The 12,851-nt window shown below is 51.5% G+C and overlaps 1 protein-coding gene across 13 annotated transcripts in view; it reads left to right on the top strand.

Moving 5' to 3' along the window:
• PITPNM3 (PITPNM family member 3) overlaps positions 1–12,851 on the top strand; it is a 6,156,742-nt gene that overhangs the window by 3,918,694 nt on the left and 2,225,197 nt on the right. The window lies entirely within an intron of this gene.

Raw genomic sequence — 12,851 nt, 5'->3', positions numbered from 1 at the left:
TTAGGCTTTCCCCTTGGTGGCCAGGTAGGTGCACCCATACATGTGAGGTACCGTTTTCATCGGGACACCTGCGAGAACGTGGAAACGTAGGCCATGTGCTGTTGGGGACATGTTTCCATGGGTGAGCCGAGCAAAATGTGCAGAAAATGCATTTTTTTTCCCACATTTCGGACTTTGCGGGGGTGTCTGGGTAATACATTCTGGGTCGATTTGGCATATCATACCTCTGCGGATTTCCATGGGTGTCCTCTTTTCAGAAATGCATGGGGTTCCCTGTTTTCCCGGTGGCTTGGAGACCCAAGGCCCATATCTGTATGTTGCGCCGGTCGGCAGAGCGTCTCAAATTCCAGTAAGAAAACAGGCTAGGGGTTACTTGTGTTTTAGGCTTTCCCCTTGGTGGCCAGGTAGGTGCACCCACACATGTGAGATACCGTTTTCATTGAGACACCTGTGAGAACGCGGGACGGTAGGCCATGTGTTGTTGGTGGCGTGTTTCGATGGGTGAGCCGAGTAAAATTGTGCAGAAAATGCATTTTTTTACCCACATTTCGGAATTTGCGGGGGTATCTCGGTAATAAGTTCTGGGGCGATTTGGGCATATCATACCTCTGCGGATTCCCAGGGATGTCCTCTTTTTGGAAATGCATGGGGTTCCCTGTTTTCCCCGGTGGCTTGGAGAGCCGAGGCCCATATCTGTATGTTGCGCTGGTCGGCAGAGCGCCTCAAATTCCAGTCAGAAAACAGACTTGTGGTTACTTGTGTTTTAGGCTTTCTCCTTGGCGGCCAGGTAGGTGCATCCACACATGTGAGGTACCATTTTCATCGGAACACCTGTGGGAACGCGGGACGGTAGTCCATGTTTTGTTGGGGGCGTGTTTTGATGGGTGAGCCGAGTGAAATGTGCGGAAAATGCATTTTTTTTCCCACATTTCTGAATTTGCAGGGGTATCTGGGTGGGTAATAAATTCTGGGGCGATTTGGGTACATCATACCTCTGCGGATTCCCACGGGTGTCCTCTTTTCGGAAATGCATGGGGTTCCCTGTTTCCCCCAGTGGCTTGGAGACCCGAGGCCCATATCTGTATGTTGCGCCGGTCGGCAGAGCGTCTCAAATTCCAGTCAGAAGACAGACTTGGGGTTACTTGTGTTTTAGGCTTTCCTCTTGGCGGCCAGGTAGGTGCAACCACACATATGAGGTACCGTTTTCATCGGGACACCTGTGGGAACGCGGTACGGTAGGCCATGTGTTGTTGGGGGCGTGTTTCGATGGGTGAGCCGAGTGAAATGTGCGGAAAATGCATTTATTTTCCCACCTTTCGGACTTTGCGGGGGTGTCTGGGTAATACATTCTGGGGCGATTTGGGCATATCATACCTCTACAGATTCCCACGGGTGTCCTCTTTTCAGAAATGCATGGGGTTCCCTGTTTTCCCTGGTGGCTTGGACACCCGAGGCCCATATCTGTATGTTGTGCCGGTCGGCAGAGCGTCTCAAATTCCGGTCAGAAAACAGACTTGGGGTTACTTGTGTTTTAGGCTTTCCCCTTGGTGACCAGGTAGGTGCACCCACACATGTGAGGTACCGTTTTCATCGGGACACCTGTGGGAACCCGGGACACTAGGTCATGTGTTGTTGGGGGCATGTTTCAATGGGTGAGCTGAGCGAAATGTGCGGAAAATGCGTTTTTTTCCCCACATTTCGGAATTTGCGGGGGTGTCTGGATAATAAATTCTGGGGCGATTTGGGCATATCTTACCTCTGTGGATTACCACGGGTGTCCTCTTTCCAGAAATGCATGGGGTTCCCTGTTTTTCCCGGTGGCTTTGACACCCGAGGCCCATATCTGTATGTTGCGCCGGTCGGCAGAGCGTCTCAAATGCCAGTCAGAAAACAGACTTGGGGCTACTTGTGTTTTAGGCTTTCCCCTTGGCGGCCAGATAGGTACACCCACACATGTGAAGTACCGTTTTCATCGGGACACCTGTGAGAATGTGGGACGGTAGGCCATGTGCTGTTGGGGGCATGTTTCGATGGGTGAGCCTGGCAAAATGTGCAGAAAATGCATTTTTTTTCCCACATTTCGGAATTTGAGGGGGTATCTCGGTAATAAATTCTGGGGCGATTTGGGCATATCATACCTCTGCAGATTCCCACGGGTGTCCTCTTTTCGGAAATGCATGGGGTTCCCTGTTTTCCCCGGTGGCTTGGAGAACCGAGGCCCATATCTGTATGTTGCGCCGGTCGGCAGAGCGTCTCAAATTCCTGCCAGAAAACAGACTTGAGGTTACTTGTGTTTTAGGCTTTCCCCTTGGCGGCCAGGTAGGTACACCCACACATGTGAAGTACCGTTTTCATCGGGACACCTGTGAGAATGTGGGACGGTAGGCCATGTGCTGTTGGGGGCATGTTTCGATGGGTGAGCCTAGCAAAATGTGCAGAAAATGCATTTTTTTTCCCACATTTCAGAATTTGCAGGGGTATCTGGGTAATAAATTCTGGGGCGACTTGGGCACATCATACCTAAGCAGATTCCCACAGGTGTCCTCTTTTCGGAAATGCATGGGGTTCCCTGTTTCCCCCGGTGGCTTGGACACCCGAGGCCCATATCTGTATGTTGCGCCGGTCGGCAGAGCGTCTCAAATTCTGGTCAGAAAACAGACTTGGGGTTACTTGTGTTTTAGGCTTTCCCCTTGGTGGCCAGGTAGGTGCACCCACACATGTGAGGTACCGTTTTCATCGGGACACCTTTGGGAACGCGGGACGGTAGGCCATGTGTTGTTGGGGGCATGTTTCGATGGGTGAGCCGAGCGAAATGTGCGGAAAATGCATTTATTTTCCCATATTTCTGACTTTGCGGGGGGGTCTAGGTAATAAATTCTGGGGCGATTTGGGCATACCATACCTCTGCAGATTCCCGTGGGTCTCCTCTTTTTGGAAATGCATGGGGTTCCCTGTTTTCCCCGGTGGCTTTGACACCCGAGGCCCATATCTGTATGTTGCGCCGGTCGGCAGAGCGTCTCAAATGCCAGTCAGAAAACAGACTTGGGGTTACTTGTGTTTTAGGCTTTCCCCTTGGCGGCCAGGTAGATGCACCCACACATGTCAGGTACCGTTTTCATTGAGACAGCTGTAAGAATGCGGGACGGTAGGCCATGTGTTGTTGGGGGCGTGTTTCGATGGGTGAGCCGAGTGAAATGTGCGGAAAATTCATTTTTTTCCCCACATTTCGGACTTTGCGGGGGTGTCTGGGTAATAAATTCTGGGGCGATTTGGGCATATCATACCTCTGCGGATTCCCACGGGTGTCTTCTTTTCAAAATGCATGGGGTTCCCTGTTTTCCCTCGTGGCTTGGACACCCGAGGCCCATATCTGTATGTTGTGCCGGTCAGCAGAGCGTCTCAAATTCCGGTCAGAAAACAGACTTGGGGTTACGTGTTTTAGGCTTTCCCCTTGGTGGCCAGGTAGGTGCACCCACACATGTGAGGTACCATTTTCATCGGGACACCTGTGGGAACGCAGGACGGTAGTCCATGTGTTGTTGGGGGCGTGTTTCGATGGGTGAGCCGAGTGAAATGTTCGGAAAATGCATTTTTTTCCCACATTTCAGAATTTGCATGAGTATCTGGGTAATAAATTCTGGGGTGATTTGGGCATACCATACCTCTGCAGATTCCCGTGGGTCTCCTCTTTTTGAAATTGCATGGGGTTCCCTGTTTCCCCCGGTGGCTTTGACACCCGAGGCCCATATCTGTATGTTGCGCCGGTCGGCAGAGCGTCTCAAATTCCAGTCAGAAAACAGACTTGGGGTTACTTGTGTTTTAGGCTTTCTCCTTGGTGGCCAGGTAGGTGCAACCACACATGTGAGGTACCATTTTCATCGGGACATCTGTGGGAACGCAGGACGGTAGTCCATGTGTTGTTGGTGGCGTGTTTCGATGGGTGAGCCGAGTGAAATGTGCGGAAAATGCATTTATTTTCCCACATTTCGGACTTTGCGGGGGTGTCTGGGTAATAAATTCTGGGGAGATTTGGGCATATCATACCTCTGCGGATTCCCACGGGTGTCTTCTTTTCGGAAATGCATGGGGTTCTCTCTTTTCTCCGGTGGCTTGGACACCCGAGGCCCATACCTGTATGTTGCGCCGGTCGGCAGAGCGTTTCAAATTCCAGTCAGAAAACAGACTTGGGATTACTTGTGTTTTAGGCTATCCTCTTGGCGGCCAGGTAGGTGCAACCACACATGTGAGGTACCGTTTTCATCGGGACACCTGTGGGAACGCGGGACGGTAGGCCATGTGTTGTTGGTGGCGTGTTTCGATGGGTGAGCCGAGTGAAATGTGCGGAACATGCATTTATTTTCCCACATTTTGGACTTTGCGGGGGTGTCTGGGTAATAAATTCTGGGGTGATTTGGGCATATCATACCTCTGCGGATTCCCACGGGTGTCTTCTTTTCAAAATGCATGGGGTTCCCTGTTTTCCCTCGTGGCTTGGACACCCGAGGCCCATATCTGTATGTTGTGCCGGTCGGCAGAGTGTCTCAAATTCCTGTCAGAAAACAGACTTGGGGTTACTTGTGTTTTAGGCTTTCCCCTTGGTGGCCAGGTAGGTGCACCCACACATGTGAGGTACCGTTTTCATTGGGACACCTGTGGGAACGCGGGACGGTAGGCCATGTGTTGTTGCGGGCATGTTTCGATGGGTGAGCTGAGCGAAATGTGCGGAAAATGCGTTTTTTTTCCCACATTTTTGAATTTGCGGGGGTGTCTGGGTAATAAATACTTTGGCGATTTGGGCATATCTTACCTCTGTGGATTACCACGGGTGTCCTCTTTTCGGAAATACATGGGGTTCCCTGTTTTTCCCGGTGGCTTTGACACCCGAGGCCCATATCTGTAGGTTGCGCCGGTCGGCAGAGCGTCTCAAATGCCAGTCAGAAAACAGACTTGGGGCTACTTGTGTTTTAGGCTTTCCCCTTGGCGGCCAGGTAGGGGCATCCACACATGTGAGGTACAGTTTTCATCGGGTCACCTGTGAGAACGCGGGACAGTAGGCCATGTGCTGTTGGGGGCATGTTTCGATGGGTGAGCCGAGCAAAATGTGCAGAAAATGCGTTTTTTTCCCACATTTCGGACTTTGCAGGGGTGTCTGGGTAATAAATTCTGGGGCGATTTGGGCATATCATACCTCTGCGGATTCCCACGGGTGTCCTCTTTTCGGAAATGCATGGGGTTCACTGTTTCCCCCGGTGGCTTGGAGACCCGAGGCCCATATCTGTATGTTGTGCCGGTCGGCAGAGCGTCTCAAATTCCAGTCAGAAAACAGACTTGGGGTTACTTGTGTTTTAGGCTTTCCTCTTGGCGGCCAGGTAGGTGCAACCACACATGTGAGGTACCGTTTTCATCGGGACACCAGTGGGAATGCAGGACGGTAGACCATGTGTTGTTTGGGGCGCGTTTCGATGGGTGAGCCGAGTGAAATATGCAGAAAATGCATTTATTTTCCCAAATTTTGGACTTTGCGGGGGTGTCTGGGTAATAAATTCTGGGGTGATTTGGGCATATCATACCTCTGCGGATTCCCACGGGTGTCTTCTTTTCAAAATGCATGGGGTTCCCTGTTTTCCCTCGTGGCTTGGACACCCGAGGCCCATATCTGTATGTTGTGCCGGTCGGCAGAGTGTCTCAAATTCCTGTCAGAAAACAGACTTGGGGTTACTTGTGTTTTAGGCTTTCCCCTTGGTGGCCAGGTAGGTGCACCCACACATGTGAGGTACCGTTTTCATTGGGACACCTGTGGGAACGCGGGACGGTAGGCCATGTGTTGTTGCGGGCATGTTTCGATGGGTGAGCTGAGCGAAATGTGCGGAAAATGCGTTTTTTTTCCCACATTTTTGAATTTGCGGGGGTGTCTGGGTAATAAATACTGGGGCGATTTGGGCATATCTTACCTCTGTGGATTACCACGGGTGTCCTCTTTTCGGAAATACATGGGGTTCCCTGTTTTTCCCGGTGGCTTTGACACCCGAGGCCCATATCTGTAGGTTGCGCCGGTCGGCAGAGCGTCTCAAATGCCAGTCAGAAAACAGACTTGGGGCTACTTGTGTTTTAGGCTTTCCCCTTGGCGGCCAGGTAGGGGCATCCACACATGTGAGGTACAGTTTTCATCGGGTCACCTGTGAGAATGCGGGACAGTAGGCCATGTGCTGTTGGGGGCATGTTTCGATGGGTGAGCCGAGCAAAATGTGCAGAAAATGCGTTTTTTTCCCACATTTCGGACTTTGCAGGGGTGTCTGGGTAATAAATTCTGGGGCGATTTGGGCATATCATACCTCTGCGGATTCCCACGGGTGTCCTCTTTTCGGAAATGCATGGGGTTCACTGTTTCCCCCGGTGGCTTGGAGACCCGAGGCCCATATCTGTATGTTGTGCCGGTCGGCAGAGCGTCTCAAATTCCAGTCAGAAAACAGACTTGGGGTTACTTGTGTTTTAGGCTTTCCTCTTGGCGGCCAGGTAGGTGCAACCACACATGTGAGGTACCGTTTTCATCGGGACACCAGTGGGAATGCAGGACGGTAGACCATGTGTTCTTTGGGGCGCGTTTCGATGGGTGAGCCGAGTGAAATATGCAGAAAATGCATTTATTTTCCCAAATTTTGGACTTTGCGGGGGTGTCTGGGTAATAAATTCTGGGGCGATTTGGGCATATCATACCTCTGCGAATTCCCACGCGTGTCCTCTTTTCGGAAATGCATGGGGTTCCCTGTTTTCCCCGGTGGCTTGGACACCCGAGGCCCATATCTGTATGTTGCGCCGGTCGGCAGAGCGTCTCAAATTCCAGTCAGAAAACAGACTTGGGTTTACTTGTGTTTTAGGCTTTCCTCTTGGCGGCCAGGTAGGTGCAACCACACATGTGAGGTACCGTTTTCATCGGGACACCAGTGGGAATGCAGGACGGTAGACCATGTGTTGTTGGGGGCGCGTTTCGATGGGTGAGCCGAGTGAAATATGCAGAAAATGCATTTATTTTCCCACATTTCGGACTTTGCGGGGGTGTCTGGGTAATACATTCTGGGTCGATTTGGCATATCATACCTCTGCGGATTTCCATGGGTGTCCTCTTTTCAGAAATGCATGGGGTTCCCTGTTTTCCCGGTGGCTTGGAGACCCAAGGCCCATATCTGTATGTTGCGCCGGTCGGCAGAGCGTCTCAAATTCCAGTAAGAAAACAGGCTAGGGGTTACTTGTGTTTTAGGCTTTCCCCTTGGTGGCCAGGTAGGTGCACCCACACATGTGAGGTACCGTTTTCATCGGGACACCTGTGGGAACGCGGGACGGTTGGCCATGTGTTGTTGGGGGCGTGTTTCGATGGGTGAGCCGAGTGAAATGTGCGGAAAATGCATTTATTTTCCCACATTTTGGACTTTGCGGGGGTGTCTGGGTAATACATTCTGGGGCGCTTTGGGCATATCTTACCTCTGTGGAGTACCACGGGTGTCCTCTTTTCGGAAATGCATGGGGTTCTCTGTTTTCCCCGGTGGCTTGGACACCCGAGGCCCATATCTGTATGTTGCGCCGGTCGGCGGAGCGTCTCAAATTCCAGTCAGAAAACAGACTTGGCGTTACTTGTGTTTTAGGCTTTCCTCTTGGCGGCCAGGTAGGTGCAACCACACATGTGAGGTACCGTTTTCATCGGGACACCTGTGGGAACGCGGGACGGTAGGCCATGTGTTGTTGGGGGCGTGTTTCGATGGGTGAGCCGAATGAAATGTGCAGAAAATGCATTTATTTTCCCACATTTCGGACTTTGCGGGGGTGTCTGGGTAATAAATTCTGTGGCAATTTGGGCATATCATACCTCTGCGGATTTCCACGCGTGTCCTCTTTTCAAAAAGCATGGGGTTTCCTGTTTTCCCTAGTGGCTTGGACACCTGAGGCCCATATCTGTATGTTGTGCCGGTCGGCAGAGCGTCTCAAATTCCGGTCAGAAAACAGACTTGGGGTTACTTGTGTTTTAGGCTTTCCCCTTGGTGGCCAGGTAGGTGCACCCACACATGTGAGGTACCGTTTTCATCGGGACACCTGTGGGAACGCGGGACGGTAGGCCATGTGTTGTTGGGGGCATGTTTCGATGGCTGAGCCGAGCGAAATGTGCGGAAAATGCGTTTTTTTCCCCACATTTCGTAATTTGCGGGGGTGTCTGGGTAATAAATTCTGGGGCGATTTGGGCATATCTTACCTCTGTGGATTACCACGGGTGTCCTCTTTCCGGAAATGCATGGGGTTCCCTGTTTTTCCCGGTGGCTTTGACACCCGAGACCCATATCTGTATGTTGCGCCGGTCGGCAGAGCGTCTCAAATTCCAGTCAGAAAACAGAGTTGGGATTACTTGTGTTTTAGGCTTTCCTCTTGGCGGCCAGGTAGGTGCAACCACACATGTGAGGTACCGTTTTCATCGGGACACCTGTGGGAAGGCGGGACGGTAGGCCATGTGTTGTTGGGGGCGTGTTTCGATGGGTGAGCCGAGTGAAATGTGCAGAAAATGGATTTATTTTACCACATTTCGGACTTTGCGGGGGTGTCTGGGTAATAAATTATGTGGCGATTTGGGCATATCATACCTCTGCGGATTTCCACGCGTGTCCTCTTTTCAAAAAGCATGGGGTTTCTTGTTTTCCCTGGTTGCTTGGACACCCGAGGCCCATATCTGTATGTTGTGCCGGTCGGCAGAGCGTCTCAAATTCTGGTCAGAAAACAGACTTAGGGTTACTTGTGTTTTAGGCTTTCCCCTTGGTGGCCAGGTAGGTGCACCCACACATGTGAGGTACCGTTTTCATCGGGACACCTGTGGAAACACGGGACGGTTGGCCATGTGTTGTTGGGGGCGTGTTTCGATGGGTGAGCCGAGTGAAATGTGCGGAAAATGCATTTATTTTCCCACATTTTGGACTTTGCGGGGGTGTCTGGGTAATACATTCTGGGGCGATTTGGGCATATCTTACCTCTGTGGAGTACCACGGGTGTCCTCTTTTTGGAATGCATGGGATTCTCGGTTTTCCCCGGTGGCTTGGCCACCCGAGGCCCATATCTGTATGTTGCGCCGGTCGGCGGAGCGTCTCAAATTCCAGTCAGAAAACAGACTTGGGGTTACTTGTATTTTAGGGTTTCCCCTTGGCGGCCAGGTAGGTGCACCCATACATGTGAGGTACCGTTTTCATCGGGACACCTGCGAGAACGTGGAACGGTAGGCCATGTGCTGTTGGGGGCATGTTTCCATGGGTGAGCCGAGCAAAATGTGCAGAAAATGCATTTTTTTCCCACATTTCGGACTTTGCGGGGGTGTCTGGGTAATACATTCTGGGTCGATTTGGCATATCATACCTCTGCGGATTTCCATGGGTGTCCTCTTTTCAGAAATGCATGGGGTTCCCTGTTTTCCTGGTGGCTTGGAGAACCAAGGCCCATATCTATATGTTGCGCCGGTCGGCAGAGCGTCTCAAATTCCAGTAAGAAAACAGGCTAGGGGTTACTTGTGTTTTAGGCTTTCTCCTTGGTGGCCAGGTAGGTGCACCCACACATGTGAGGTACCATTTTCATTGGGACACCTGTGGGAACGCAGGACGGTAGTCCATGTGTTGTTGGTGGCGTGTTTCGATGGGTGAGCCGAGTGAAATATGCGGAAAATGCATTTATTTTCCCACATTTCGGACTTTGCTGGGGTGTCTGGGTAATAAATTCTGGGGAGATTTGGGCATATCATACCTCTGCGGATTCCCACGGGTGTCTTCTTTTCGGAAATGCATGGGGTTCTCTCTTTTCTCCGGTGGCTTGGACACCCGAGGCCCATACCTGTATGTTGCGCCGGTCGGCAGAGCGTCTCAAATTCCAGTCAGAAAACAGACTTGGGATTACTTGTGTTTTAGGCTTTCCTCTTGGCGGCCAGGTAGGTGCAACCACACATGTGAGGTACCGTTTTCATCGGGACACCTGTGGGAACGCGGGACGGTAGGCCATGTGTTGTTGGTGGCGTGTTTCGATGGGTGAGCCGAGTGAAATGTGCGGAAAATGCATTTATTTTCCCACATTTTGGACTTCGCGGGGGTGTCTGGGTAATAAATTCTGGGGTGATTTGGGCATATCATACCTCTGCGGATTCCCACGGGTGTCTTCTTTTCAAAATGCATGGGGTTCCCTGTTTTCCCTCGTGGCTTGGACACCCGAGGCCCATATCTGTATGTTGTGCCGGTCGGCAGAGCGTCTCAAATTCCAGTCAGAAAACAGACTTGGGGTTACTTGTATTTTAGGGTTTCCCCTTGGCGGCCAGGTAGGTGCACCCATACATGTGAGGTACCGTTTTCATCGGGACACCAGTGGGAACGCAGGACGGTAGACCATGTGTTGTTGGGGGCGCGTTTCGATGGGTGAGCCGAGTGAAATATGCAGAAAATGCATTTATTTTCCCAAATTTTGGACTTTGCGGGGTTTTCTGGGTAATAAATTCTGGGGCGATTTGGGCATATCATACCTCTGCGGATTCCCACGGGTGCCCTCTTTTCAGAAATGCATGGGGTTCCCTGTTTTCCCTGGTGGCTTGGACACCGGAGGCCCATATCTGTATGTTGTGCCGGTCGGCAGAGCGTCTCAAATTCTGGTCAGAAAACAGACTTGGGGTTACTTGTGTTTAAGGCTTTCCCCTTGGTGGCCAGGTAGGTGCACCCACACATGTGAGGTACCGTTTTCATCGGGACACCTGTGGGAACGCAGGACGGTTGGCCATGTGTTGTTGGGGGCGTGTTTCGATGGGTGAGCCGAGTGAAATGTGCGGAAAATGCATTTATTTTCCCACATTTTGGACTTTGCGGGAGTGTCTGGGTAATACATTCTGGGGCGATTTGGGCATATCTTACCTCTGTGGAGTACCACGGGTGTCCTCTTTTCGGAAATGCATGGGGTTCTCTGTTTTCCCCGGTGGCTTGGACACCCGAGGCCCATATCTGTATGTTGCGCCGGTCGGCGGAGCGTCTCAAATTCCAGTCAGAAAACAGACTTGGGGTTACTTGTATTTTAGGGTTTCCCCTTGGCGGCCAGGTAGGTGCACCCATACATGTGAGGTACCGTTTTCATCGGGACACCTGCGAGAACGTGGAACGGTAGGCCATGTGCTGTTGGGGGCATGTTTCCATGGGTGAGCCGAGCAAAATGTGCAGAAAATGCATTTTTTTTCCCACATTTCGGACTTTGCGGGGGTGTCTGGGTAATACATTCTGGGTCGATTTGGCATATCATACCTCTGCGGATTTCCATGGGTGTCCTCTTTTCAGAAATGCATGGGGTTCCCTGTTTTCCCGGTGGCTTGGAGACCCAAGGCCCATATCTGTATGTTGCGCCGGTCGGCAGAGCGTCTCAAATTCCAGTAAGAAAACAGGCTAGGGGTTACTTGTGTTTTAGGCTTTCCCCTTGGTGGCCAGGTAGGTGCACCCACACATGTGAGGTACCGTTTTCATCGGGACACCTGTGGGAACGCGGGACGGTTGGCCATGTGTTGTTGGGGGCGTGTTTCGATGGGTGAGCCGAGTGAAATGTGCGGAAAATGCATTTATTTTCCCACATTTTGGACTTTGCGGGGGTGTCTGGGTAATACATTCTGGGGCGCTTTGGGCATATCTTACCTCTGTGGAGTACCACGGGTGTCCTCTTTTCGGAAATGCATGGGGTTTTCTGTTTTCCCCGGTGGCTTGGACACCCGAGGCCCATATCTGTATGTTGCGCCGGTCGGCGGAGCGTCTCAAATTCCAGTCAGAAAACAGACTTGGGGTTACTTGTGTTTTAGGCTTTCCTCTTGGCGGCCAGGTAGGTGCAACCACACATGTGAGGTACCGTTTTTATCGGGACACCTGTGGGAACGCGGGACGGTAGGCCATGTGTTGTTGGGGGCGTGTTTCGATGGGTGAGCCGAACGAAATGTGCAGAAAATGCATTTATTTTCCCACATTTCGGACTTTGCGGGGGTGTCTGGGTAATAAATTCTGTGGCAATTTGGGCATATCATACCTCTGCGGATTTCCACGCGTGTCCTCTTTTCAAAAAGCATGGGGTTTCCTGTTTTCCCTAGTGGCTTGGACACCTGAGGCCCATATCTGTATGTTGTGCCGGTCGGCAGAGCGTCTCAAATTCCGGTCAGAAAACAGACTTGGGGTTACTTGTGTTTTAGGCTTTCCCCTTGGTGGCCAGGTAGGTGCACCCACACATGTGAGGTACCGTTTTCATCGGGACACCTGTGGGAACGCGGGACGGTAGGCCATGTGTTGTTGGGGGCATGTTTCGATGGCTGAGCCGAGCAAAATGTGCGGAAAATGCGTTTTTTTCCCCACATTTCGTAATTTGCGGGGGTGTCTGGGTAATAAATTCTGGGGCGATTTGGGCATATCTTACCTCTGTGGATTACCACGGGTGTCCACTTTCCGGAAATGCATGGGGTTCCCTGTTTTTCCCGGTGGCTTTGACACCCGAGACCCATATCTGTATGTTGCGCCGGTCGGCAGAGCGTCTCAAATTCCAGTAAGAAAACAGACTTGGGATTACTTGTGTTTTAGGCTTTCCTCTTGGCGGCCAGGTAGGTGCAACCACACATGTGAGGTACCGTTTTCATCGGGACACCTGTGGGAAGGCGGGACGGTAGGCCATGTGTTGTTGGGGGCGTGTTTCGATGGGTGAGCCGAGTGAAATGTGCAGAAAATGCATTTATTTTACCACATTTCGGACTTTGCGGGGGTGTCTGGGTAATAAATTATGTGGCGATTTGGGCATATCATACCTCTGCGGATTTCCACGCGTGTCCTCTTTTCAAAAAG

Source organism: Ambystoma mexicanum, chromosome 9 (genome assembly GCF_040938575.1).
Source record: "Ambystoma mexicanum isolate Mex_15411 chromosome 9, UKY_AmexF1_1, whole genome shotgun sequence".
NCBI lineage: Eukaryota > Metazoa > Chordata > Amphibia > Caudata > Ambystomatidae > Ambystoma > Ambystoma mexicanum.
The sequence above is the reverse complement of the archived record's forward strand: the minus strand, read 5'-3'. Positions and strand labels throughout refer to the sequence as shown.